The sequence below is a fragment of the Hoplias malabaricus genome, chromosome 17, assembly GCF_029633855.1.
Source record: "Hoplias malabaricus isolate fHopMal1 chromosome 17, fHopMal1.hap1, whole genome shotgun sequence".
In the NCBI taxonomy this organism is placed as follows: domain Eukaryota; kingdom Metazoa; phylum Chordata; class Actinopteri; order Characiformes; family Erythrinidae; genus Hoplias; species Hoplias malabaricus.
Genome location: NC_089816.1, coordinates 29,172,524 through 29,198,191, shown reverse-complemented (window position 1 = coordinate 29,198,191; position 25,668 = coordinate 29,172,524). Strand labels below are relative to the sequence as shown.

The following is a 25,668-nucleotide window of genomic DNA, read 5'->3' as shown; positions in this document are numbered from 1 at the left end:
AAGTTCATCTACCAAGCTGAAAATAGTGGAGATTATTAGTTTTAATAGGCTGGCTTTGTGTTTAATACTCAGTGCAAAGCTTGATCAATATAGGACCATATGTTAACGAATATTTGCCCCTCAGTATATTCAAGTGAATGCAGAAGTTGAAAAGCAAAGAAGGTTCCTATGAATAGTTAAAGTCCTATGACATATTTGGCTGCATACTGTTTATGACAAACATGTTTATGACATTACAAGATATTACCTTTGTGCAATGTCTCTGAGGAAGAATATACCTTCACCATCTTGACAAAATCTCATATCTCCAAATATTTATCTTGTTTAATTTCCATTCTTATATTGTCTGCTCTACATGTTCTGCCCCATCAGCCCACACAATGGAAACCATATGGAAAAATACACCACATTTGTGTGCTACTACAAATCTATGGTCCTTTATTAGGAAGGATCCCACAAAATGGCAGCAACATTTCCCATGCCACATTACCTATTTTAAACACAGGGCACCTTTTTTGAAATATATCTCAAGGACATATCTCCTACTAATAGGCTTACTACATGAATGACTGCATCTCTGCTGTGGAAGAGCTGTGCCGCTGTATGAGAAATGCAGCCAATGGCAAAAACTGGCAAAAATAAGCTTGTCTAGTTTCACCTTCACTTGTTTTTATTTATTTTTTATTTTTTCAATCCCTGCATGTCCTTAAAATAAATATTGGCAAGGACAAGCATTTCTATCATGCAACCAAAAATATTCAACATATTTGTAAAAGCAGTGAAATGTAACCCATCAAAGTATTGCATTGTGTTCCTTGCAGGTTGTAGTGATGTCACAGATATATATATATGGTGGAGCAGCAGGTAGTGTCGCAGTCACACAGCTCCAGGGGCCTGGAGGTTCTGGGTTTGATTCCCGCTCCTGGTGACTGTCTGTGAGGAGTGTGGTGTGTTCTCCCTGTGTCTGCGTGGGTTTCCTCTGGGTGCTCCGGTTTCCTCCCACAGTCCAAAAACACATGTTGGTAGGTGGATTGGCGACTCAAAAGTGTCCGTAGGTGTGAGTGTGTGAGTGAATGTATGTGTATGTCTGTGTTGCCCTGTGAAGGACTGGCGCCCCCTCCAGGGTGTATCCAGTGTACCCTGAATTGGATAAGTGGTTACAGATAATAAATGAATATATATATATATATTTTTTTTTCTTGAATTATTTCTAATAATTATAGCAATACCCTCATTTTGTCTGAAAAGGAAACCCTCCAGGGTGTGTTCCTGCCTTGCACCCAGTATTTCCGAATAAGCACCAGACCCACTGTAACCCTGAACTGGATAAGCGATTACAGACAATGAATAAATGAATGAATGAATGAATAAACAAATGTTTACTGTATTGGAAAATTAACCTGTTAGAAGTTGTTTTGAGAATAGTGATGTCTCCACACTGTGTCTCTAATTTCATAGTAATAATTTCTTTGGTTTAACAAGTGAGCAACATTTTCAATGTGTTAAACAGTTTTGGGATTGAAATGCCCTCCTGGGAATCCCAGGGTTTTAATTAGAAACCCATATTTTATGCAGTTTGAGTGACAGCAAATGATGATAAATAAATATTTAGAAAAATAATTTTATTGTTTTTGACCTTTAAAAACTATTAATCATAAAACATAAACACTGTAAATTCAGCTACTTTAAGATGCTCCTTGATTTGTAGGCATTAACAGAAAAGGATTAAACTAAATGAGATGCTCTGGGGCAGCTGCACATGAGCTTAAAGTCACTATTCTCTATGGCAAATGTTGCTGTTTGCTGATGTTTCAACATCTAATGTAAAGCCTTCCAAGAAAGTAGAAGTTGTCACTGCAGCATAGATGGGGTAAAACTACCTATTAATACCCTTCGTTTTGGAAAAAATTAAAGCTGAAATGTTGTGCAATTGGTCGCCTTAAATTCTTAAGTTGACCTGGCTATTTTTTTGTCTGTATCTGGACTCAGCAGATGCACACAGCTTAAGGGGGGAAACTGCTTCTCAATCTGGTGATCAGTGTTTGATGCTGCTGAACCTCCTGCCAAAGCCCAGAAGGGAGAACAGCTTGTGGCTTGTCTGGGTCTTGCGCTACTGCACAGGCCTCAGCTTTGGTGTGGCAACACACAAAGTGAAGCTTTCATTCTTCAGTATGCAAAAGACTGAATAACCTTGGTCAAAATACATTTTTTGTTGATTATCTGCCATGTTGCTTTTAAACCTCCTGGGGTCTAAGGTCATTTTCTTGATTTTTCATTTTCTTATATTGATTATTTAAATATGCTTTCTTATGTTATACCCATATATTTATACCAATATGTGCAGAAACATCTCAGCTCTCTGTCTCTCTGTATAACTGGGCCTCTAACTGGGCTAGAGCATGGTTGAAAAAGCATAATTCCTTGATATCACAGAAGAAAATTCTTCACATCTCTTGTGAAAACATTCATGTACTCTGAGTGTCCATTGGTCAGTTTCACATGAGATGTAGGTGGACACGAATCCATTAATTACACATAATGCGTGGCAGATGATGTGTACGTCATGCATTTCAACCCCTATTCATAGTTTTATAACTCGGCATGTGAGTCACCCATGATGTCATGAAGAGAAGAGGGCAGACACTATAGATTCAGGAAATGTTTGAATCATAAATCTGCTCTGTAATATCTCAAAGATATTAATGTAAACATTGAATTAGATGTGCAAGTGTGTTCACAGACCCCAGGGTGGTTAAATATTTAAACAGCAATATTTAGCACACAGTACACTGAGGTGTGGTCTTTGTAGAAGGTTATTCTTCATATTTTGCATATTATATTACTGTCATCACAGTGTACGACAGCATACGACATCTTTAAATGTATAAACAGATAATTGTTAGCAGTAAATCAATATTGTTCAGTCAGCTACTGTTTACTATGCAGTTATTTTACACTGGAAATGGTGACAACAGATCAAGCTAATGATAACATCATCAAGTTGCCCACCTCACTCAAAATATCTTTTCTGTGATGGGTGTTACCACAGCAGACTGTGATGTAACCAGTGTGAATACTTTCAGTGTTATGACAGAAATTCACCAGTGTATGTTTACTTAAGGTCCCTGAGCGTCTGGTACAGAACAAGCTCTTCATGCCGTGTTCAGACAAGCCTTTTCCTGCACTGTGATGGACACTGTCCAGGGATGAAGATGAAATTCTTAAAAACCAACAGACTATGTTCTCATTAAGATGGAAGGACAGTACTGGTAGCGTTGTTTCGGGCTTTTCTGTAACATTTTAATTTACAGCCCGCTAAACCATGGGTAAGTACCTGTTAAGTAAGCCGTAAGATAAAATAACGTTCTGAATCCATTGTATTTCTGAGCATAATTCTAGATCACAAAATTGAATTAAAAGTATGACCATTTATGCAAGTGACTATTACTGTCAATTTTTATGAATAATGCAGCTACTATTTTAAATTCACTGCAGTTCTGAATGTAATTATAGATCCTTTAAAATTATATACAGTGCAACTACCGAGAAGGACATGGTCGGCTACTTTCATTACAGGCACTAGCAGAGTTTCATGGTGCTTTGTAGTCATTAGGTTCAGCATATGTGATTTACCACAATAATCATCATCACATACGTCAGAGATATTTTACACTGTTGCCTATATGTATTGGGGCATTATATGTACATAGCAGACTAATGATGAATGGGTGTTTCTCTTCTGCTGACATGGGTACGGCAGGGAATATGGCTCGGCGTTGTCTTCCACACTTTCCCACTTCCTCAGCTCAGCAGACTTACCTTTGGGTCATCATCTTCAAACAAGAAGTACTTGGCATATATCATTCCTTTTATATATTTAACATCCATTGAACAACCCATAAAATAAAGTAAATGTGCACCTTATAGACTTACCCTTAAGTGTTATGTTAGTACAGCTTAGTTCCCCGGTACTTTCCTGTATCTTACCCCTAAGTACCCTGTGCAGGCTGTAAATTAAAGTGTAGCTTAGTACCCATTTTTTGGGTCTTTCTAAATCAGCTCACTTAGGACCCCTCCAGTTGTGTCACTGTAAGTAATCCTAACCCTAACCCATGTAAACTGATGCAGTTCACCATTTTGCAAAATGTAGACTGCATGTAGTATTACTTACAATACTTATAATTTTCAAATTAGTATACTATTGCAGTGGTGGTAGGCTATGTAAACAAAACATTATTTAGATTTGACCTCAGATTAAAGATAAGGCTTCATGTTTTTTATAATTTTGTGTTGTGCAGTTTTAGCACTGACAATCACGGTGATATTGAAGCTTTTTATAACCACAGGAGTTCATTTAAAGGAATACAATGTTCGAATTGGCTTTTTTGTCTCCTGAGCACCCCTTGCCTGCTGCTGAGTGTAATTCACATTTACAGTACTGTTGTGAAATCATGTCTCACACACATCTCTTTGTCCCTCACTCGCTCGCTCACTCACTTAAACACTACGTTCTAGCACACACTGTCCCTGTCTCTCTCTCACAGACAAACACACAACTCTCTCTCTCTCTCTATCTCTAATCAGTGATGTTTACAAAAGTAGTAAACAGCTCTCTGGGCTCCAGCTGATGTTGAGCCGGGGGAATGTGTGTAATCGTATAAAATAATGTTGACTACCTGATAAAACACATATATCCCTCATAATACACAACAGACTATGTTATTACAACCATAAAGTGTAACTCTGTACACTAGCCGTTATAACCACAGCAACTGACTGTAAAACACTTATTACCAGAATCAATGTCCAATGCTAAAAACTGAGCTAAAGTAACCGGCTAAAGTAAGCAGGCGCTACAACTCACCCTTGTTCATCAGTAGCTCTCAAAACTGGATCATAACACTGTCCTCAACAAAGCTTGACTTCCACCAACACAGAGTGTAACTTCAGTCATTTAATCCACATAGCAACCGGCGAAAAATTACTTATGATCACAATCGATGTCTAACTTGAAAAAGTGAGCTAATCCGGCTAAAGTTAGCAGTTGCAAACCCTGAGTCACTGCTCAGTAACTCTCAAAAACTGATTATAACACTTTCATCAACAAAAATATCACTAACTTGCACTGCGATAAATGAAAAAACAGCAACAAATAGCTACTGCTCCAACTTGTGTCCTTCCTCAGGTCTGTTTCAGCTCACTCTGTGTTAATTCAGTCTAGTATTAACTCTGGTATGTCGGCTTATTCTCTCTCTTTTTTTCTCCTCCCTGATCTCTTTGCCATATAATATCCATACCGGGAATATCGAACGATAGATTCTTCTTGTATCTAGGCCACCTGTGTGCTATGTGCCAATAAGCGGTACCCATTTCTTGTGAGAGTCCTCCGCCCCGTGATTCAGAAGTTTCTTAATGCAGTAAACCAGCAGAGGACCTGGCATAGCAGCCACAGAAGCACTATTCTCCCTATTACAGCTCAGTGGAACATTACAATCATTTAGAAGCTGTAATTTTTAGGAAGAAATACTATAGTGTTGTTCCTTTTATGTAGGCTATTTGCTTTCACATTTGGAGCTCACCTTTCTTGGGAAATAAGTTTGTTAGCAGTTGCTTTCCCTCATTTTTTTATCTTTTTTTATTTTCTGAAAACTGGATTTAGCTTTCTTGGGCATCATCTTCCATTGCATGGATACAACATGCACTTCCGCTTAAGCAGAATGAACACTAACTTAAATGTGCATAGTTAAAAAGCCAGGTGAATGTGGATTAAACCCTTTCAAGCAAGAGGTGAGGGTACCTGTCCTCAGACACTATATGTAGGCTAGGACACACAATTCAATCCAATTTATTTACCCAAAACATTACATTTACATTAGTTAGCAACATTTATTGTGATCTTTAAATGATATTAATATTTAAAGGAAAATAAAATTCCAGAATCCTCAAGTCCCCTCCCTCCACTTGGGGCCCTGGTAACTCATTCCCCACTACGACACACCTGGATACAAAATGCAGTCACTCTGGCTCCTGAATTTGGAGACCTTCCGAAACAGCATAAAATGGTCAATATTACCCACCTATGAAGCAGAATTAGAGCAAAATCCTTATCTTGGTTTGTATTTTTCAACATTTCGAGTTCTCTCTATTGTCTAAAAAAACTCCAGACACCTTTGCTCTGACATGAGCAGAGAGAGAAAGAGAAAACTTAGCATACTGGACTTTACACTGCGGCTTTGTAAACACATCACATAGGTTTTGAGCATACAAACAGGCCATAGAGCGAGCAAATCATGAGGAAACATCTTCATGTACTATCCCTTTAAAATCACGCTACCAAACCCTGGTGCCCCTCTCTCATCCCTACTATGGACAATAGCATTTTGACCACTGCGGAAATTACAGCAGGTGCCAAACAAAGGCTTCAACCACACCAAATACATGCTTGATCTGCAGTTGTAGTAGGTTTTTGCTTATATTTTATAGTGTATAATAGCCAGAGAATCCATGTTAACAATAGGTTTTAAGATGTAAACACAAAAGAATTGTGTGTTGGTGTGCTTTTTACATGCAAAAGCAAGATGGAATTTTATCTCGTTACACTTGGTATGTATATTTGTGAAACATGCAAATGGAATAGTGCTAAAATCCAGATATGAAATACATTGAAATACATCAAAGCAAAGTGTAAACAGGTAATAGTTCTGCAATTGTTCTTTTATGGGTTGTTCTGCTGTTATCCTACAGCACTGGTTCAAAATCTCTCTCTCTCTCTCTCTCTCTCTCTCTCTCTCTCTCTCTCTCTCTCTCTCTCTCTCTCGCTCTCATATATATGTGTGTGTGTGTGTGTGTGTGTATGTCAGAATATATCATGACAACTCATGGCCACATCTTCATATGACATGTTTGACCTCTTCCAATGATTTCCAATATTTATTGTAGGGCTATGTCAGTTTTACAAAACAGGCCTCAAGTACAGTTTTACCAACCCCTTAGAGAAAACACACCTATGTATTTGCTAAACTAAACAAAATGATACCACAGTTAGTTCCGACCCTGCAATGTGATTGGTTGAGTGGCTGAGAGACGTTCCAGGAGTGCTAATATAACATGATAATGGCACTCTGACCGAAGCTCTTCAGGTATCACTCCGCAAAATACATGTAACCTAGCAACGATGCCAACAAGACTGTGCCTGGACTTTTTCACCCAACGGATATCTGGTTTATTTTCAATTCACGCACATTATTTTGAACAGAGTAAAGGGTTATGGTGCAGTGGACCGTTATCTGCTTTCTGATTTGCAAACAAAAGAAAATCATAAATAAATAAAAAGCGATTGTGTTTAACTCGAGTTGAGACGCATCTTTTTCTCCGCTTTCATTCACCATCTCAGCACCAGAGTTTGTTGAAAAGAGCAAAAAAGGAATGTGTGACGGAATGGAACTATTCTACCTTGTGGGATTTATCTTTAGCCCTAATAATACACGGCGATAACAAACTGTGGTATAATCACAATAATACACTCAAGGCTCATGCTATAACATGAGATATTGGTACTGGTGAACTGATCTTCAGTGACTGCAGCAGACCACTGCCAATATCTTACGTTATAGCACGAACTTCGAGTGTATTATTGCGTAAATATAAAACAAAACATGTCCTATTGCTAATTGTTTTGCTAATGTAATATTTTATATATATTTTTTTGTTTGCTCGTTTTGTGTTGACATCACATATATAGAAGCTGTGCACTAAAAAAAAGTACCTATCTGAATCACAGACATGCTGTATGCTGAAACAAACCCGTTCAAGGATATGGTGATATATTGTTTACATCACTATATGAACAAACTATATCACATTAGCATTATTGTTGCTAAATGTACATAAATTGAAAGACAAAATGTACAGCATTATTCTTCATGTGGAAATGATGTACACACTTGAATTAATTAAATTCACTTCATCAATTTAAGGTGCTCTGTGCTTGTTTTCATGCTCTCTCATGGGGAACAAAATCAGGTACGGAATGCTTAACAACTGATTAGAAACAGTTCATTGGATGGGGAATGTATTTCTCTTGCTCCATGTTAGATTCCAAAGCCAAGCCGTACAGTTTTATTGAACAGGAAGATTGAAGGCAAAGCCATAGTCAGTACTAAATAGAAGCAAAGGACTTTCGCAGGTATTCAGTAGTAGGGTTTAGCAATAGAGGAACTGCCATTCAGAATCAGCAAATGTTTCAGCATTTCTATTCTGGTTCAGGATGCGTGTTGATGAGATTACATAAACAACAAGGCATATTATTCATTCATTCATTCATTATCTGTAACCGCTTATCCAATTCAGGGTCACGGTGGGTCCAGAGCCTACCTGGAATCATTGGGCGGAAGGCGGGAATACACCCTGGAGGGGGCGCCAGTTCTTCACAGGGCAGCACACACACACACACACATTCACACCTACAGACACTTTTGAGTCGCCAATCCACCTACCAACGTGTGTTTTTGGACTGTGGGAGGAAACCGGAGCACCCGGAGGAAACCCACACAGACACAGGGAGAACACACCAACTCCTCACAGTCACCCGGAGCAGGAATCGAACCCACACCTGGAGCTGTGTGACTGCGACACTACCTGCTCTTTCTTTTCTGCAAGTTAGAAAACTAAAAAAGAGGGAAAGTCACTACTATAATAAGAAGCTAGTGGTCTCCCCCGAGATCTCTGACCTCAAATCCCAGACCTCAACCTCACTGAACATGTTTGAAACAGCAATGAACTAAGTTTCAATTACAAACTGAACATATGTCAGAATATGTCACCGATAAGTGAAATAGTCTTTCATGTCCAATCTTTATATTTTGACCCTACTATGTTTGATGGAATCAGAAAATGAGGCACTTTATTTAATTTAACTATATATGAAATGAGCATACATGATTTTCACTTCCCTTTTAATCCCCAGTCTATTTCAATTTCTAGTCAAGCCACAAATTAAATACATAAATTAATAAAGCTCCCAAACATGCAGAAACTGCAAATGGCTGCATTACAGGAACATCACTAGGGAGGAAACCCGACGTCTGCTGATCTCTGAGTCACAGACTTCAGGCAGTTATAGACTGCCAAGGATTTGCAACCAAGTATTAAACATGATAGTTTTTACGAATATGTTAATTTGTCCAATTTTATATGGTCCTCTGAACTAAGGGATCTATGTATAAAATAGCTGTAATTGATTTATGGTTCACTAAACCAGCATTCACTCACCAAAGAGCCTCACACTCATTTTAAGGTTTCATTTTGTCATTCTTACTTTTAAGACAGATGCTGATATTTAGATTTCTGCTGTTGTGATTGGTTAACTGTATTGTATTTCATTTAATAAGTAAAAATTTCTTCTGAAATCAAGAGTGATAATAAAGAATTTGTACTCCTTTGTAGTCCTGCCATTTTGGGAAATCTTTATGGTAGATGCTGTAATATTGTTTTTGACTGCTTTCAGCCACATAAACATGTGATAGAGTACTGTGCTATAGAGATTAGAGATTATTATTCTAAATAAATGTGCTGCTATTATTAAATTATTATTATATAATTACAATAAACACAGAAACATAAATGCAGTAAAAGTAAAATTATTGTTTGTTTGTTTTGTACAAAGTAGTAAATGTGTTTTGAAGCAGGTTAGTGTCGCAGTCACACAGCTCCAGGGACCTGGAGGTTGTGGGTTTGATTCCCGCTCCGGGTGACTGTCTGTGAGGAGTGTGGTGTGTTCTCCCCGTGTTCGCGTGGGTTTCCTCCGGGTGACTGTCTGTGAGGAGTGTGGTGTGTTCTCCCTCCGGGTGCTCCGGTTTCCTCCTACAGTCCAAAAATACACGTTGGTATGTGGATTGGTGACTCAAAAGTGTCCATAGGTGTGAGTGAATGTGTGAACCCTTTGAAGGACTCCAGGGTGTATTCCCCGCCTTGCGCCCAATGATTCCAGGTAGGCTCTGGACCCCCGCGACCCTGAATTTGATAAGTGATTACAGATAATGAATGAATGAATAACTATGCAATAACGATGCAAGGATAGTAACCTCAGATTATATTGGACTGCCACAAGGATAGAGTTAAAAACAATATATTCACAAACAGAATATCACTACTTACTGTAATAATGGTATTTGTTATATATATGTATGTGTGTGTGTGTGTTTTTGTTTTGTTTTTTTGAGCAAATAAACTCTTACTGCTCAGATAAATATCTTTTTAAATGTCATTCCTTTAGGTTCCTAAAACATTTGCATATTACTGTAAGTTGAATGGTTTTAATTAATCTTTTAATAGTTTAATATATCATAAATGCCACAGCAATGCATTCCAAGTCTGATTGGAGTGTCATCACTCCCCAGATCTCAGATTTTTCATTTTTATTTAATTCCATGCATTTCGATGCTGATTATGATGGACTATGTGTGTCCAAAATAGACACAATACAGCTGAATTCAATTATTATATCTACAAATGGTGGAACATACAGTGCTTGCATTCTAAAATAAATAAATCCATAAATCCATGAATCCTCTGTATTAATTAGTCATGTTTCCAAACGTCTAGTCAAAATAGACAGATTATCACTGGGCAAAGTTTTTATATTAGAATAAATGCATTTATAATTTCTGCAAAGTTTGAGTGCATACCAACTGATATTAGTGGCAGTTAATTATGGTGACCGGAAGATTAGAAACGATAAATCTGAAGCAGCCCATCAGAGGGAGACAGTATTTCATGGGAGTTGTGTGCAGCGTAGCTCTGCTGATTACAGAGAGAATATTGAGGTCGAGTGATGAGATCAAAGCGAGAAGCGATGAGGGAGTAGAACAAGGGATGGAAAATTATAAGCACTGGGTACCACTGAACAAAATCTAGCTTTGCTTTGGGGTTGTAAGAAGAAGATATAGAGGAATATTTTTGTGCCTTCAGCTCAGCAAGTGATGTGTTATGAGCTGCTAGTAGCTATGTGCAATTAGCTAGACTGGATCGATAGGCTACTGCAACTCCATAGCAACACTAGGGTGCTGGGTTTATGCTTGGTTTTCTCTCTGTTGGGTATGAAACAAGATACAAAGCATGGTTCCGATCAGCTCTATCAGGCAAACCTTCCAACCAACGTCAAGGCACGCTTTTTAACCTTCCTCCTGTGTTAGCTTTCTGTTACCATCTCTTATGTTAATGGGTCGATTTTGACCCGTGTCTTAAATCAGCCATAAAATCACCCTAAAAACAATTAATTATCAACCAATTTGTTTCTTCCCTCTTGTTGACCTTGATAGGCTTCCTTAACCATGAAAGGATTGGTTTTAATCTTTCATTGTTACAGACTGTAAACTGGAGATGTACACGATACAAAACACCAACTCTAAACTGACTGGGCCTTACATGTCTGGACATGTCTGTCTTTCCTTGTTTTGAGAAACAGGCAAAGCTCAGGTGGTTGTAGCTGTTGGTGTACAGTGTGTTTATGATTCCAGATTTGGCACTTGTTTTTGTTTTCTGATTTAAAATTATGGGTTGAAACTGACCCTAACAACAGAAAAGCCATCATTTTAACAAGAGCATTGTATAATTTAGTAAAAAAAATTATTATTGTTTCAAAGGAAGTTCCTGACAAAGTCAAAAAATCTTGATGCAGTAAACAAATTTATGGAGTACTTTTAATATGCATTTAAACCCTAAAAACAGGACGGTGAAGACCCTAACACAAGAGGAACGTTAAAAAAGCCTAATGGCATAATCTCTATTTATTGATTGCTGCATACATCATTTCTAAAATTAATGTTACATTGCTAACTGGGTAACTTGTTTACTGTCATTTATAGAATTACAATCATTTGACATTCCTGGACACTTGGCTTATGCTTAAAAATGTGTTAGAGAAATGTCAAGGTATTCCAACTTCAGCTAAATTAAATAAACACAACTCACTGGTGCCCTCTAAACATGCTCTAGTGCCAGGTATGAAGTGAATGTTTATGTTTTCAAAAGACACATGATGAGAAATCTGTTCTATGCTAAACTTTATCTCTATGTATCTGGGTCATTATGGGAAATAAGACTCCCTCATTTCGCATTCTGTTTGTTGTGACACAAAGTGACTCTGAAAGTTGGTTCTGAGAAAAATGATAGCTTTTCCTCAGAAAGTTCAAACATTTGACTGAATTATAGCTTGATTATTTGAGTAGTGTAGTGAGTAGATTAGAAGTAGTGTCACTGCCACACAGCTCCAGGCTCATGGGCTTGTGGGTTTATTCCTGGCCTTGAGTGACTGACTGTGAGGAGTTTGGTGTATTCTCCCCATGTCTGTGTGGGTTTCCTCCCACCATCCAAAAAATAAATTAATAAATTAATTTAAAAAAAATAAAGTTAGTCCGTGAGCGTAAGGGTGAGAATGTGATGCCCTGTAATCGACTGTTGCCCTGTCCAGGGTGTGTTCTTGTAGTGCAGTTAGAGAAAATGAAAAAATAAACTAATGAACTTGCTTTTATTCTAAGTGTTCCAGGGGTAAAGGCACATTCAGCTATATGCTATATATAGTTGTGTTACTGTGCTGTTGTTATTGTAGCTGTTGAAAGAGACTTTACTGTACCAAAAATTAGCATGAACAAAAAAAGATTTATACTCGACGCCCTCACTGCAGTGTTCTCTTGCAAGCTTTCCTGCTAAAATATTCTGTTGGGCAGACACTGATTTCCATAGATAAACAGACATTTGCATAAACACAGACTGAAGGAGAAGACAACAGTAATGAAGATGTGATGCACTGATAAACATGGTGAGAGATTTGGGGAGATGAATATGGAGATCAGGCCTCGGGAGCAACTGGAAAATCATGACTCCAGCCATCGACGCATGCTGTAATCACCTCTGTGTGAAATGCTGTAATGTGCCTTTGGATGACTTTCCTTGGCTTGCAGGGTTGTCGCCCTGTAAATCATTGAATATGCACTGCCTACTTAATGAAAGGCTTTGCCCAAAAATGCTAGTGTAGCTAACAATGAATAAAGGCTAGTGAAAGCCAATTAGCTTGAGTCATTTACTGAAAGCTAATTGGTTGCTATTTGCTTCATATCTTACTAGCAGTGTTAGCATTCTGAGGTGATGTATACCTTCAAAATAAAAGCTAGGTTGATTTTTGTTTCACAGCTGACGAAGAATGAGTTAAATCAAGTTTACTCTTGCTAACAAACGTTAGGCTAACACAGACACGGGGAGAAGACTTCAGGACCCTGAAGCTAACAGTATCTCTACTCACAACACCACTGTCTGTCAGATGGCTAAAGTTTTCTTACATCTCCCATAACTTTTTGAAATCAAATTTGAACCCTATGTGGACCCCCCTTGTCTGTTTTTGCAAGTGCAGTACCATGTTTAGACCTGTTTTAGAGGAGCTATAACCCCAAAAATATTTATTTAGCCCCCCCAAATAAGCTTCCCGTAAAATACAGAACCAACCAGTGTTTTGACACTAAACGATAGCAAATTGAGGCCATATGGGAAGTGATTTGTATGTGTGATTTTGAGGTGTGTCAGTGTGGCCTTCTTATAGGCACCGCAGAGTAGGTACTAGTGAACCTGCCTGTCTGGGCCCTCCAACAGCCTCAGAAATAAATTTACTTTGGTTTCTAATTTTTGTACTCAGTGGTTACACAAATCCATGATACCAGACTGTGTCGTTAATGATAAGTTATTTTTATCTGAATGTTGTTTTTTTTAATTTCTTAATTTCTCTACTAACTCGTAAAATGAACAATGTTAGTTCCAGATGCAGCCACAGTCCCTGAAGAAGAAAGAGTAGACACCTCTTCATTTTCTGATGCTGATCGTACAAAGCAAGGATGAGCTCCGAAGAAACCATTTGTTGGACAGTTTAGTACATATTTAAATAGTATTAGATGCTACAGTGGAATGTTACAGTGTAATGCCAGGATTAATACCCAATAGCAGATACATTTATGCCCCCCTCCCACCCCTCAGTGTTGCTGCTTAGCCCCCTTAGCTCCTGTATTCATAAATCTCTAGAGACAATATCTGTGCAAGTAGATTGTATTTTAAATATAATCTTGTGTTCAATGGAAACTGTATAATTATAGCATGGTCTCTGATGTTTGCAAAGACCTTAAAGTGGCCAGTGAGATTATAAGTGTTTTGTTGATAATAAAATGTAATACAATAACCTCATCTTTACACAACTCCTTCAGTACCATAGAGTCCACCTTTGTTATGTTAATGGCTTTACTAGGAGCTTTTATATAGTAATTGTATAGCTCCTGATAAGTGGGCTTATACAATTTGCAGGAGGGAAATTGCAGCAGGCAAAAGTCAATAAATCTGCATGCAAAAGCCAGACCAAAATTAAAAATGTCCTCATGCTGTAGATGGACCATATCCAGGTTTGTTTTATGGCTACAATTCAAACTGTAACTGTCTTGTGGGCTGTCGTGTGGTAATCCCTAGCTTTGTGTGCAAGTGGATATACACTGTTTTTAATGCCTATATTAAGACTCCATCTGCCATGGAGGTGGCATACACAGATAGAAGCTTTAGTCCAAGTACAAAGCCTAAATAACGTACTACCTGCATATTGTATCATGTAGCACATGCACAGGGTTCATTACCCCATTTTGAGGAATACTTCCAAATGCTTTAATGAACAAACTTAGGTGCTTATATGTTTTAATCAATCTCTGACTCACTGATTGATTCACTGATGTCCATTGCTGGAACATGCATCCAGTGTTAGTGATTGACTTGATTTCCTAAACATGTAAAGCACTGTAGTTGTCTAGAAAATAACTACATATCATTGCTGTCCAAATAAAAAGAGAAGGGAGAAAACCTTCTTAAAATGTAGTGGAAGTCAAGGTATATAAAACAACAATAATAATAATTTTGGAGCATTTCTATTGGTCCATTCATCATGAAATTTTCACTGAATGTGAAGAACGGCTGCCGTGCTCAGATGATGTAGTAAAGTAAAAATGACAAAAAAAAAAAAAGATATGTTTTTAATTGGAGAGTGATGATATGTATCTGTGTGTGTGTGTGTGTGTTTGTGTGTGTGTGTGTGTGTGTGTGTGTGTGTGTGAGAGAGAGAGAGACTAGCATTCATTTATTCATCATGCATCCACAAGCATTGTTTGAGGCAAGCAGCAGACACCAATAACATCCATTAATTCATATAAACTCATATAAATATTATAACAAAAATGGAAGATGGGACATTTTTTCTTGATCATGCTGCAGCTATTTTTAACTGTTTATGGTTACAGTGGCCAATACAAGTCAGAGTCAAGTCACACGCTTTTAGGCTAGAGTCTGAGTCAAGTCTTGAGTCTTTAGGCTACACACCATTAGTGTAAAAATGTAAACTCGTCAACACTCTGTGTTAATTTAACTTTAATAGTGTTGATTTAACACTGGTAAATTTGCTGTGTAGAGTCCAAGTCAAGTCTCAAGTCAATACAGCATGCAAAAAAATGTATGGTAAGTGTAGCATAAAAATAAACTGCTCATATATTCAGATGAATACAAAACACAACAGAACACAACTTTCAAAATACAGGAATATCTAATGTCTTTGTGTTTTTTGTTTAAATCAATCATGCACATTTCCTAGAACTCACAAAAGTATTACAGTATCTCTTTGGTGCTTTTAACATTTACTTTTTTTTGGTCTTCAGCTAAATAAAATATTATAACTCAAATAGGGCAAGCCAGAAGCAATATCACTTTGGTTTTGTTTAGTACATATTTCAGCAAGTCATGTGTACAGTAGCAATGTCAAGCCAGAGTAAGCTGAGGGTAAGGAGATGGAAAAACTGTGTTGTATATCACTGGAATGAAGGCTAAGCGCCTATTGTAAACTAAACAGACCTCTCCAGGTGTTTTTCCAGGTTCTTTATGAAGCTTGGTGTGGTCAATGTCTTTAATCTGTTTCCCACCATAGATGCACATTGCCAATCTTCTCTTATATCCCATGGTGCTGCCACTAGAGCCATGCTCTGTTTACACTTTGCTCACTGATCTCACATTGTGATAAACCAAATGTAGAAAAGGGCTGTGTCCCAATTCAATTAAATAAAGTTAGTAATCACAGAGAGAGAGAGAGAGAGAGAGAGAGAGAGAGAGAGAGAGAGAGAGATGGATGGATGGATGATGATTTAGAGACACTTATTTTTCACGTTATTTTATGAATCTGAGTTGGGAGTCATAGTTACATGTCGACTCTGAAATCTCTTTGTATACGACTTAAATCTGACATGAACTCAAGGTGCTAACTCAAGTGCCCATCTCTGGCTCACAATAGGAACACACCCTGTCCAGGGTGACACTCCATCACTGGGCATTACACACTCACACCTGTGGACGATTTTACACTGACAGTCCAGCTACTGACATGTGTTTTTGGACAGTGGGAGGAAACCTGAACAGCCATTGGAAACCCATGCAGACACAGGGAAAACACTGTGCTCGTTATTATTATTATTATTAGTAGTAGTAGTAGTAGTAGTAGTATAATTATTGTAACACTTACAATAAGGCTACATCAATTAAGTGTACTTATGACAGTATTACGTAATAAGACATTAATAAGCATTAATAAAAAAAAGTACTTCACGTCTCAATTACTCAGTAAGTCATGATAGAAACAAGAGCTAACATTATTTTAGCATTTTATAAAACCCTAATTAATGCTAGTTCTTGTTTCTTATCATTACTTGATGATTAATTGTGAAATTTTGTAATGCTTATTACTGTCTTATGTATTGTTAATGAATGTACCCTTATTGTAAAGTGTTACTATTATTACCTTTGTATATTATACAGTGTTAAATTGGAAGTCAACTTCAGATTGTTTAAAACAGTGACTGATTTATCAGTGGTGTAAGGTATGAAGGTGGGATCCAACCTCCACTCATTTATGAATGTTTGGACCAGCAGACCCTTGTTTGGCCTGCAGCTGATCTGTGCCCACACCACAGCAGCAGATAATGAAGAACTACCCCTGACTGTCCCACACCTTCTGCAGGGTGTAAACAATGGCTCCAAAAGTGAATAGCATCATTAGCTTCTCAGCTAACAACAATGGTGTGAAGTAAGTCTACCCCAATTTCAAAGCTCTTTCCCAGGATGAGCTGGTGCTGGAGGTAGTCTTCAACTGCCTATTATCAATGGCCCTCCAGCGTCGCATGTGGCTAATGTCACTGAGGACCTTGGAGCAGGCGGAGGCAGAGTGAGCAGAGTTCATCCTTGCTGTACGGTCTGGATGGACTAGATTGTCGGAGTGGTGGCTCACCTGTGTTATAAGGGGCATCCAGTTCACTGATGTTGGCTGCAGTGTGCACTGTTCTCGACACCCCTGGGGACGCACTTTTGCTGCAATATCACTGCATGGTACCTACAATACTTGAGTTTACTCGGCTATATTTGCTTTGATGATGTGGTATTGTTAAGTAAACAGCACACTCGATTTACCATTGTGACGTATGTATTAACCAGTAAAATAACCTCAGATAATACTGGACTTTCATGCGGAGATATTAGGAAGGTGTTAATCAAACACATTCAAAATCGAACTAACAAAACTTACGTAATAAATGTAAAAACCAGAATGCAAACAAAAATAGAGTTAGCTGTTTGTGCTAACTGTCTCTTACTGCTCAGATAAACAGCTTTATAAGTTAAAATAATAAAGCAGTACTGTGCAAAGTTTTAGGCATACGGGAACATTTATTTTAAAGGAACACTAGATAGTATTTTTACCTCAAAATTACAGCTTGAAAATCATTGTGAGGCTTCACTGGCATGTCATGGGGAGTATAGAGCCTCTGACTTTGCTAGGCCAGGCTCTAATCTGCACAAACTGCACTATGTAACCTCTAGAGGAGGGTAGGAAACCATTTTTTTTTCAGTACGTGCTTAGGCAGTTACTGAAAAAAAGAGGCATGTTGTCCTTGATATTTTCCACAAACCTGCTGTAATATTTAGTAATATTTTCCTGTATTATTGTATATGTCATTTATTATAAATACAGCTGATGCTGATACAGTAAATGTGTACTACCCTGGTCTTAGTTGAGGTGCTTGTGATTATTAAATTAGCAAGCGTGGCCACATGCTAATGGTTGCTTGTCTCCCGGAGGCACCACCCAAGCAGCGGCAAGAGACTGAGGCGAGGGGGAATATCCACTCTGAGATAAATAAATCAAATAAATAAATAAATAAATACCTCACGAAGCAGTCATCCCCTGACCGAGCGTGTGACGAGTGCATGCCGCTTCCACACGGCTGTGAAATAAGGGCGGGGTTGCTATGGTGACGGCTGGCCCATTTACAGCCGGCCCCAGCGGTTCAAGGTGCACGCGCATTGTGGGCCGTTCATGCCGCTATTACACCAGAGCGGTAATTTGCTTACACAATAAAATCAGCAAAATGCGTGAATGAAAGCAGGGGGGAGAATAAATGGATTTTCCCCTTGAGAATGAAATAAGGATGTCCACAAGGCTTTCCAGTTGCACACCCCTACAACGCCCCCCACACACACACACATTGCCACCATCCAAACTAGTGATGGGAATTTCGGCTCTTTTTGGGGAGCCGGCTCTTCTGACTCGGCTCTTCATAAAGAGTCGACTCTTTCGGCTCCTAAATGGCTCTTTGTTTTACCACTTATTTCCACTGGTATAGAACAATATTACCTACATTTTTTATGAATATGGACAAAATATTATTGTTCAATATTAAAAATAATAAATAGTGTTGCAATGGCCAATTGTTTTTATGGCTGTCTTGTAATAACTCACTGATTGCACTCACACATTCACTTGTATAAATAACTGGATTTTTATTTAAACACCTTAATAAAAAATCACTTGTAAACTCTGAAATATAGCCAATAGAAGGTAGGTTTTACAAAATAGTTCATTAAATTAAATAATCATCCATTTCTGGGGAATAAAATAAACAAATACTCTGCAAAGTGAAAAACAGCAGCATTCAATGGTAGTGATTAAAACAACCACAACTGTCAACAAACATTTAACTGATTTAACATTTTCTTCAACTATTTTTTGGAAGGCAGATTGGCATTCAGGAAAACCCAGTGTCTCAGCTCGGAGGGTTGGAGCTTGCTTGTTGTTCTCTGATTGGTTGAATGACAAGCCTTAGAAAAAAAATGGCTCGGTCTTAGACGGGAACCGGCTCTCATCGTTCACTTACAAGAGCCGGCTCTTTGAACCGGTTCGTTCGCGACCGACACATCACTAATCCAAACACTCTTACACCTGATTGCATCTCCATTTTTAAGAGCACAAATTCATGGCCCTAAGCTCTAAAGTGGTCTCTGAATGGAGCTGAAGGGAAGGATCACAATCAGTCAGGAAGAGGCATGAGAAATAAAGGCTATGGCCAATGCTGAAGGCAGCAATAGCATCTCATCCATCCGTTTGTGCTTGAGATTCTCATCTAGGTCTTTGGTCTCAACCTCAATAGGCATGGAATTGAAATACGATGTTGACCACTCACAACCTTGCTCTGAGGCTCTGAGTTCTTATCTGCCATTTCACAATGCATGTGGTGAGGAGCAGACTTGGGCAAATATGTATTATATTTATAGATGACCATGCTGACCCCACACATATATCTGGTGGTGTGATATCTGGGACTGAAATGGAACATCATTGTATATCTGTGTTTCCTGACATAATACACTCATCAATAATCTAAAGTAAGTCCTATACGTGTAACTGATACACTGTAACATTCATGTCATAATGAGATGAAAAATATATTGCAGAATAGGGCTGAACCTAAGCACAGAGGCTAACCAAGCAAGTTAAGCAGCTTGTACCAAAAATGCTGTGTCTCTCATTTGGACTTGTCTTAACTTTAGAGAAGATGACACTGAACACAAAGAAGTCAGATATAAACTCTGACAAATATAGTTTGTTACTGTAATACTACCTGTCTCTTTCAACAGCTGAAGCACAGTCACCAAATATTAACTGTCTGTGTTCTATTTAAAAAAATGTGCATGTCTAAAAAAAAAAAGAGAGAGAGAGAGAGACTGACAAGCTTCCAGCCATAATAGAAATATATATCCCTATTTGCAGCTGAGGGTCCCGGTGGGTCCGAAGCCTACCTGGAATCACTGGGCGCAAGGCAGGAACACACCCTGGAGGGGGCGCCAGTCCACAGGGCAACACACACTCACAACTATGGACACTTTTGAGTCGCCAATCCACCTGCCAAACGTGTGTTTTTGGACTGTGGGAGAAAACCCACGCAGTCAAAGAGAGAACACACCAAACTCCTCACAGACAGTCACCCGGAGGAAACCCACGCAGACACAGAGAGAACACACCACACTCCTCACAGACAGTCACCCGGCGGAAACCCACGCAGACACAGGGAGAACACACCACACTCCTCACAGACAGTCACCCGGCGGAAACCCACGCAGACACAGGGAGAACACACCACACTCCTCACAGACAGTCACCCGGCGGAAACCCACGCAGACACAGGGAGAACACACCACACTCCTCACAGACAGTCACCCGGAGGAAACCCACGCAGACACAGGGAGAACACACCACACTCCTCACAGACAGTCACCCGGAGGAAACCCACGCAGACACAGGGAGAACACACCACACTCCTCACAGACAGTCATCCGGAGGAAACCCACGCAGACACAGGGAGAACACACCACACTCCTCACAGACAGTCACCCGGAGGAAACCCACGCAGACACAGGGAGAACACACCACACTCCTCACAGACAGTCATCCGGAGGAAACCCACGCAGACACAGGGAGAACACACCACACTCCTCACAGGCAGTCACCCGGAGGAAACCCACGCAGACACAGGGAGAACACACCACACTCCTCACAGGCAGTCACCCAGAGGAAACCCACGCAGACACAGGGAGAACACACCACACTCCTCACAGGCAGTCACCCGGAGGAAACCCACGCAGACACAGGGAGAACACTCCAGACAGACAGTCACCCGGAGCAGGACTTGAACCCACAGTCCCAGGATCCTGGAGCTGTGCAACAACGACACTCATCAAGGTAATGAGTTCAATAAATCGTGATATTGATCTTTCATATCGCCCTGCACTATTGCACAATACAGGCTGCAGAATGGATGTTGGATGTCATGATGACACCTAGACAAAATATACATTGCTCAGTTCATGTCGTGATGAGTAGACATGGACTAAATAAATAAATAAATAAATGAAAATAAATAATAATAATAATAAAGTAGCCTATGTTTAAAGATGCCTGTCCTGATAATAACAGCTGAAAATCTAGCTGATATTTTTAGTGTCACTCAAAGTGGGATGTGATACAACTGTGAGTCAGTGATCTAAAATCAAGTAATGCCTCAGCCCTATACTTGCCTTGTAACTGATTCAGTGCCCAGTGAGTGTCATGAAAAGACACTGACAGAAATAGCTTATTTTTTACTGTACCACAATGACACCATGTATGAAAAGAGCTAATACTGGGGGAAACGGTTGTTGTATTCCTTTACACGTGTATATTTCCTGACTTCATTCTATTTTGAGTAATGCTTCAACCCTTTTCTTCCCATATTTGATATATTTGTGTATTCTAATGAGACTTGGGCAAAGCCTCTGTTTAAAGATGGGCTCTGTTTAAAGTCTGGCAGATATTTGGGTTACATTTTAAGCCAGTATTGATAAATATAGGCACTGACAACTGGAAATGAAATTCCATTAGACATCAGTGCTTCCTGCCTCGATACAGTTGTGAATATGATCTGAAACCGAGCACTTCTAAACCCGGAGCTCTAGCACATAAATAGCTCACAACACGTCTAGTGAATAGCCTGTTTTAAAGGTTTAACGTGAATGGCATGTTTTCTCATCAGTGCAGTCAAATCTGTCATACAGAGATCATGCAGTGTATGATCACAGTTGTCACGCCACCTCATACTGAGCCTTCCACACTCTCTGTGATGTTTAACACAATTATCTGTTCTGTACATGACAGGTACGGCCATTCTATCAAGTGTTTCCATGCTGCTCATCTCTGTTCTCAGCAGTGTTGTTGGATTTGACAGAATTTTACAGGGGCAAGCGAAGGAACAGGAGAGTGCTTCTCCGGCCGACTGCATTTTGCACTGGAAGGGAAAGCAAGGCTCTCATTTGCCAAAGCCACGGTCTCAGTGAGTAATCAAGGTAATTTCAACGTGACAGACGTGACAGAGTTCGCCCCCCAGACTACTACGCATTACATCATGCATATGTTGAACTTCGAGGCTGTGCAGCAGCTTGGCAAAACTACCAACGGTTCTTTACAGGGGGCTTGACCAGTAATAACACACACACACAAAAAGCCTGAGAGTCGAACGCCTGCCATATATGGTCAACGTGAGCTGTCCATGGTGCTGGTCCTGACTTTCTGTTATAGCAGAGGGGCAATAATCTTTGGACTAAACTGATAAGGTATTAACTCCACTACGAATCTCTAACAGACCCCTGGCTATTAACTCTGGATGGTGCTTGGGTGGTAAAAGCGTTTGAATGTTAGGCTCCCAATAAGGCGAGGCTGAACACATCATCATGACACTCGTGTCTGCATACGAAGCCCCCCAAACAAGAGCAGTAATTCGCCTAACGTTAACCCACGACTTTAACGTGCCGTGTTGCCGTTTTTTAGCCCACCAACAATAAAAAGTGACGCGCAGGTCTTTACCTTTCATCCAGTCCAGCACTTGCTTGGGATTCCATTTGCTTATAGGTTCCATTACCAGTGCCATAATCGATGTGACAGCGCTCTTCTGAATCAGCACCGAAGCGAACGGGAGGCTCTGGCTGCTGCGCGCGGTGGGCTCGGCGGTCGCATTGGGGAAACAGCACGCGCTAACCGCTGGGTCGGTTGTTCAGAGCATGGTGCCGCTGGACGGGGACGCGCTGCTGCAGCTCCGAGCTCGCGCCTGTGAGCCTCTTTACTGTAGAGCGGCGAGGTCGCTGAGCGCCAGCAAAGTGGAGCAACCCCTCCCTTCATCGGCGACGCGCTGCAGCATCACTCCACCATCACTCCACCGGCCGCGAAACAGGCGCGCGCCCCCGAGAATGGTGCAGCACTCTCACTCCCGGTGGAAATGAAGGAAGCGTGTTTTACTGTACTGAAATATGACACCAACTGGCTGATGGTTTGGTGGTCGTCGATTCTGGTGCAAATTCAGTGTTGGGGGTGAGTGGGTAGGTGGAAGTGGAGGGGAGGGGGGGGGGGGTAGTACCTGTCCTGGAGTCGTGTTCAACCCTGTGTTCAACCCTTCTGTAATCTTCTACGGATCTTATGCTTTAGGAAAGACCTACATTTTGTTCAGTTGTTTATAAAATGGTGCAGATCAGACCCAGAGTTAAATGCCACTGTAGTATGTACCAAAACTGAGTTTCTACTAATTACATACTCATTGTTATTTATATTGATTTATAAACATGGTAATATTGACATTAGTGTAATTGTAGACTTTTATTTTATAAAAACCAAGGTTTAAATTTGCCTAGCTGCTTAATACCACCCACATACCCACACCCACCCACCCACTCTTCCTCACCTCCACCGCCCCCCCCCCCCACACACACACACACACTTCTGTTGGAGGTGTCATACTATATATATATTATTGTAGACATGCTTTGTGACCCTCAGGTTTGATAAGCTATGGATTTCCCCTGATACACACATGTTATTTTACATTAAGGTATTGCTGAGTGAAAAAAAAAACACTTGTCAGAACAATGACTTCATGTCTGTGGGTTTGTAATGGTCTAAATTTTCAATGCTCCATTAAATCATTAAATTTAAGTATATGTCACATATTTGAGACGGAAACGTGGACTGTACAAATGATAAAACCTGTATAAATCCACCAAACACTTTTAATACACGCAACGTTTTCCACAGAGGCCCGTGCTAATTGAGCTAATACTTCTTATTTAGAACACACTTCTTTGCCAGTCCACTTTGTACTACTCAGAACTGGAGGAGCGCCCCCTGCTGTGCACACTGCGTTACTGAACAACCACTCTCACTGATTCTGCTTCAATGAGCTGTTCCAGGGTGATTTGTAGTTACAAATCAATTCAAAAGAGGAACATTTGCATTTTTAGATGTGCAAAGTATTTTACTGAGTTAAAGAGGTATCATTTATTTATTACAGAGTGTAAAAATGTCACAGTAATACAGACTGATGCATCCACACAGTTACATTATTTGTTCAACCTTTTAACACATTTGTTAGGGTTGAGGTCAGTGTCATCTACAGTTCAGAATTTGGAATCATAGGTTTTAATGGCCTTGAATTGTTATTTTATTATTATTAAATGATAAAGCTAAATGGATGAAAAATTATGTGATGCTACAAAGTTCGGCTAATTATTGGGATAAAATCTATGAAATTATAAAAGGCCTAACATTTACATGTCTTCCTGTTTGGAAAGCAGTGAGTGGATCTCAGGCGGTTGACTTAAGATAATAACATTCATTCATTCATTATCTGTAACCCTTATCCAGTTCAGGGTCGCGGTGGGTCCAGAGTCTACCTGGAATCATTGGGCGCAAGGCGGGAATACACCCTGGAGGGGGCGCCAGTCCTTCACAGGGCAACACACACACACACATTCACTCACACACTCACACCTACGGACACTTTTGAGTCGCCAATCCACCTACCAACGTGTGTTTTTGGACTGTGGGAGGACACAGGAGCACCCAGAGGAAACCCACGCGAACACAGGGAGAACACACCAACTCCTCACAGAAGACAATAACAGACGTTCTATTATAATATAATAATATAATATAATATAATAATAATAATAATATAATAATAATATAATAATTATTATAATATAATAATAATAATAATAATTATTATTATTATTATTATAATTATTATTATTATTATTAAGTAATACATAGCCTTTTGTCGATTTTTAGTTTGATGTTGAATTATTCGGAATAAATTTGTTTTTACGCTGACTCCCATTGAAAGTTGAAATGTTTTTTTTTTTTTTTTTTTTTTTACATTCTCCTATAAAGTTACTATTTTGTGAATTCATGTTTTTCTTTGGAAGTGATGATGTGTAAATAATAAATTAACCAATACCATGGTTTAAATTTTAATATTGTTTTGGTTACAATTTTTATGTTAAAATAAAAAAAAAACTATAGTTTAAATACAATAAAAAAAATTAAATATCAGTTTAAATTAGGGTAGATATTATTTTGAATGTCATTGTATACATGTGAAAATAGGTACACATCCTCACACAACGCTGGACATTGCTGAATGCACGGTTACTGAGCAACAGTTGGAAAATGCTGCATTTTAGTTTGATTTCCCCCATTTTAAACATTCAAATAACCAGAAGTAACACACTAAAACATGCATACAAATCTGATATATGTTTATTTGTTGTAGCTGTATAGCCTACACTTTTTTCACTTAGGTAGTAAGCAATGGTTTGAGCAATGTTGTCCAAACTTTGTCATTTATTTTCTCATAGAACACATTATTGAGCCTTGCAGGCATTGTCCACAGTGTCGCCCATTTCCTAAATCAAGTCTCTGGT

At 39.3% G+C, this 25,668-nt stretch overlaps 1 pseudogene; it reads right to left on the bottom strand.

Annotated features, from left to right (window-relative positions):
- LOC136673503 (connector enhancer of kinase suppressor of ras 2-like) overlaps positions 1 to 22,844 on the bottom strand; it is a 122,061-nt pseudogene extending 99,217 nt beyond the window's left edge.
- Positions 22,845 to 25,668: the final 2,824 nt, after the last annotated feature.